The 5,000-nt window shown below is 42.0% G+C and overlaps 1 protein-coding gene across 2 annotated transcripts in view; it reads right to left on the minus strand.

The window, feature by feature from the left end:
- Nucleotides 1–4,102: 4,102 nt before the first annotated feature.
- Nucleotides 4,103–5,000, minus strand: part of lonrf4 (LON peptidase N-terminal domain and ring finger 4) — a 15,541-nt gene continuing 14,643 nt past the window's right edge. For both annotated transcript variants that reach the window (XM_076291702.1, XM_076291703.1), the window contains exon 12: nt 4,103–5,000. This exon is cut by the window's right edge and continues 859 nt beyond it. The gene's annotated coding sequence lies outside the window, so the exon portion shown is untranslated.

The raw sequence follows: 5,000 nt of genomic DNA on the forward strand, positions 1-5,000 counted from the left end.
TTCATGTAAAATGTATTGACCAAATAGTTCACTATTTGTATGACAAAGGGGCAGTTACGATCCATTATGTTTGAATATTTCAACTCAATAAATGCCTACATCCATATATTAATTTGGCATCAACTTTTACATTCTAAATTCGTTGGTCTGTGTTTCATTATTTGTGTATTAAACTCTAATTCTGATCAAGGCATTTAACAATTAAAGTGGCAGATTTTCGATGGCTGATATCTAAAACACACAAGATAAAGGAAGATATTTTGGACAGAGACCGATGAGTGATTATTTGATTACTAAGTTATCGACAAACGCCCCGCAGACCATTTAAGGGTGGAACATGAAGGTGCTCACCTTTGAACAGCAGCGCGAACCACAGAAAGATCCCCACCGATCCGAGACTCCGAAACTTCCCGCACCTCATCTTCTCTTCGCAGTTGGGAATCAGAGCGCGTCGTCGAAGCGTCGGTCAACACAGACACTCGGACACTGTCGCCTCTACTGGTCAAGTAACCGACGCATCTGTACTTCCAGCGCGTCAGAAAGCGTGTCTGTGTGTGCTGGTGTGTATGGTGATTTCACAGGGAATATCTTCTCCTGTGTATTCAGCGTGCGTGTGTATAAGTATGTCTCTGTGTGTGTGCTGCGACTAACACCGCTCGTCCTCTTGACGCCGTGCTTACGCGCGCCTAGGCTCACATCCGCTCTTCGTGCTGGGCTCAGAGTGTTTGCGTGTGTTAGTGAGTGAGTGTACAGGTAAGGCGGGGTGGGGTGGGGTGGATTGCCCTTTGCCGTTGGTAAAGATTGCGCGACAGTCCAAAGTGGATTATATTAAAAATGAACTGACTCGTTTATTATCGCGCAGCAACTCCAGTTTTCACGCCCCACGCTCAATCCGTGCACGACTCAATGACTCCATAGCCAGGACATCTGCGTCCTCCAGGCCTCCTGTCGTCAACTAAATGAGCTGTAAAAACAAAACAAAAAACTCGACATTGCGTATTAGTGTTTAGTGGTCTCAAATTTACTATCTGTATTAGTGATGACTGTCTTTGATGACTATGCTGAGTTAATTGAGTCTATATGGGATGACGAAGTTTTTATTTTGTCTTACAGCGCGACAAGAACCTGGTCTCCACAATAAAGTTAACACAAAAGTGCACCTTGAAGTATTGCTAAATCCCAATTTAGCCTATCCGGGCGATGACTTTGACGCCATCACATCTCAATAAGGAGGACCATACGTTCCTGTCTGACATAATAGGGAATCTCGTTTTGCTGGGAGTTGTAAAGCACAGCTGCTTCATAACATCGCTGTCAAGAGATGGGAACTGACCAAACTAAATTACAGTAGCTTGTCTGGAAGAAGCCGCGGATATCTGCAGGAGCTGTCCATGCTGGGCTAGTGCTGAAACTAGTAATCGCCGAGCACCTAAACGCTCCCTCTCTAAATAGCTTTCTGGATCCAGTTTTTTTTTGTCTAATCTAATGAAACAAAATGTTGTTGAAAACAACGTTTACTGGCTTTTTCCCTCGACATTCTGTTCTGCTGAGGACAGGTGGTGGGGAGGGAAGGAAATCTCGCGTATGAGCCCATACCATAAAGTGTCACAAAACACATGAAACCTATAATATTCTCTTTCTCTCTATCTCTCTACACACACACACACACACACACACAAGTTCATCATAGCAAGTTGCTCCATGAAAGATACCAGGTTTCCCTTGAAACGATTCTTATGAATCTTAAATCTTCTTAACGCAATGTTCTGCTTTAGAAAGATGACTGCACTACAATTAAGAACTTTGATTAGAGAGAAGTATGTGTTTCTTTTAATCTATTTTCTTTTATTTATAGCACTATATTAATTGAGCAATGTCATTATGTGGAATTTCAGAGGATTACGATTAGCTATGCTTAAATGCTGATTGGGACATAGGGTAAAGTGAAACATACCCATAGACTACATCTAAACAGCCCGAGAATATGTCTTTCGAACCACAATTCACAAAAGTCTAAATCAGTATCTGAAGCAGGCTACGCAAATCTTCAGAAACTTATTAAGGACATCATGACATGTGGACAGAAGATGTCACTCCTGCTTTATGGCTCCCGTGGTCTCCGTCAGGCGATGAATGATGGCGTGCGAGGGCGATTTATTTTATACTTATTTCACCTCTGTAGTCGGCCACAGATGGATTTATTAGATGTCGTAAATCCTTGTCTACGGATCTGCTGTGAATAAACTGATGCTGCCATCTAGTGGGCAGTCGAGGTATTAAATGTCTTGATCCAATAAAGCCCTGAAGAGAACTTCTGGGTAACCAGATCAATGAAGCCCATGTCTAGAAATTTGTTTTACTTTGTTCATCACCAAGTGATGTTCTACTGACTGAGACAAACGTTGGAGCATGAAATCAAGAGACTCACTTTTACTAATGTTTTCAAAAGTTTTATTTGTTAAATTGATAACATCATTCAGGACATTTAGTCCCGAGTTGGCCTTTCCCCCAAGTAATACAATGCAATTGGTACAAGTATACTTTAGTACTGGGAAAATTCCATAATCATAAAACAGTGTGTCCATATGAAAGGTCTGATGATTTCCACATAATTCACACTTCACACAGGCCATGGGGAGTGAAATATGCTGGATCCATAATTAACCCCAATCAGATGTGTAGAGCACAATGCAGCAAATTCCTAATAACTTCTGTTGTATGGCAATAGTATTGAATCTTGAATCTTAGATAATAAATAATCTGTCTACTTAAGAACTACGGCAAAGGTTATCTGTTGGTCTGGCAATATTTCTCAGCATGGGAGGACAGCGTGTCTCCGCAATCAATTCAAGCACACACAATGATGTCTAATGCTTTTTATCTACTCTGTACATAGCAGGGATAAGGTTATTTTACATTGAGTTTTCTCTGGCTATCCTGGGATATTTTCCTTAACAATGTGGACCTGTGTGTGACTCCCACAATGCCGTGTGTGAGGTGTGTCAACATGAAGGACAAGGGCTCACTGAAATGTGGACGTTTCCACTAGATAGATCTGTCTCTGCCACCTCACCAGGGATCTTAACAGTATGGACCACAAACGTTTAAACAATCGATCAGCTCTCCTCAAAGCAGGAAATGGGCCATGCTAGAGAGGTCCAAAAAACACAAAACAACGGCGGTCCACACGTGAAATAGCTCAGAAATATAACTAGGCAGCCCAGCTATGGGGTCAGTCGCAGCCATAGCCGATTCACAGCAAGACACAGAAGCTTCTAGAGAAGGCAGCCCTATGACGGTCAGCTATTGGCCTGTTGTGTCATTTCTCTGTCTCTGTGGGATTCACTTGCACTTGGATCTAAAGAGTATCATTTGTGTGTTTTTTTTTCCCTCCCTTAAAATCAATCCCTTTTGGCACGACAGCCCTGAGGTAGCTGTTTGTGGGGACTTACTTGGGCTCTCCCAACGCACCTACAGAGAAGATGCATGTGTGCATATCAATGCATGGATACATCATGCATCTACTGTATATGAAGGACTGTATTGAATATATGTTTCTTTAAAAAAAAAAAAAAAAACATCAGTATACCTCATGCATACATCCCATATTTATTTTAAATCAGAAATATCTCCATATTTCTAGATCTACAAGAGGGGCTGTGTGCATACTTGCTCACACATTCTAAAAGTAAAGTAAAGGGAGAATTGTATGTAAATATGTATGTACGTATTTGTGTGTGCGTGCATGTGTGTGTGTGTTTGTGTGTGTGTGTGTGTGTTTTTCTGATCTGGAGTCCTAGTGAAAGTTCTTTGGAATAGTGGGGCAGGCTTGACAGTGCTGACCCCAAACACTGTCCAGGCCACATGAAACCCTTTCCTTTCCTTTGGAGGAATTTCATTGTGCGTAACAGGGTTTTAAAAAAAATCCTCCAAAAAGCCAAAGTCAGCCCCTCCTCCCATTATCATTACAACTGAATGTGTTTAAAGAAGCTCCAACAGACGTATGTACACAGATAAAAACACCCAGATTTGGCTAAAAAGCTCTGTGCCAGCCTGTTAAGGACTAGAGCACTACAAAAGTCTTTTTTTTCTTTCATTTAAAAAAAAAAAAACAAAAAAAAACAAAACAGGGTATGCAACTGTTCAGGCAATGGCTTTTTAACCTATTCATGACTTACTGTACATCCCGACTGAAAGCACTACACAGAAAATATGTCTTAAAAGCACAATGATAATAATTACAGTAAACAAAGTTTAGCAGGACCAGCTTGTTTTCACCCAGTTTCAAGCCGTTGCTCTTTTGAGTCGATCACAAATCATCAATGCTGCTCAGACATTCCCTGGAATGTTGCACAAAAAAATCGAGAGAAAAAAAATTCTGACAAAACATTTAAGCCAAAACAAAAAAATCAGCCAGCCCTTTACACGGACAGGAGAGATCTGAGATGTCCGTCTCTTGTCGTCTCAGCATTCCGACATCATAGAGCACTGAAGCCATTTAAATCGCACCTCTGTAAGTGCTTCTGTGGATCTCAAATCAAAGGGCTGCATGATTCGAGCCAATAATACAAGGAAAGGCACTGACACACGTAGCAGTCAACTCTCCCTGCTGTCGCCCCCAGCTCTCCCAGTGAAGGAAGCCGCAAGGGACAGCTGCCAACACACCTCTGGACTGTTATACTGTCCTTTGTCTCCTCTGGACTTATAAGTTATAAGTATCGCCACTGATCGCGTTGACAAAACGATTTTGAAAAGCGCCTCTTCAAAAAGGAAGATGGCGCATATGTAACACAAGGCAGTCACTGCCCCATCACATGCCTCTACAGCTGCTGGCAGTAACGTTAGTTCCCTAACACAATGGAGAACCAGCAGCAGCCTTCCTTCGTATGTTCACAAACACAAGCGATTCAAAGAAAAAGAAGAAGAAAGAGCCGTGCGTTTAGACAAGCGATGCTGAATACCATTGCTGCATTCCACACAACTCGGAAATCTGCTGTGGG

The sequence above is a fragment of the Alosa pseudoharengus genome, unplaced genomic scaffold (assembly GCF_046254945.1).
Source record: "Alosa pseudoharengus isolate Yale_2024_CS ecotype anadromous, Long Island Sound unplaced genomic scaffold, YU_APseudo_1.1 YU_APseudo_1.1_scf_19, whole genome shotgun sequence".
NCBI lineage: Eukaryota > Metazoa > Chordata > Actinopteri > Clupeiformes > Clupeidae > Alosa > Alosa pseudoharengus.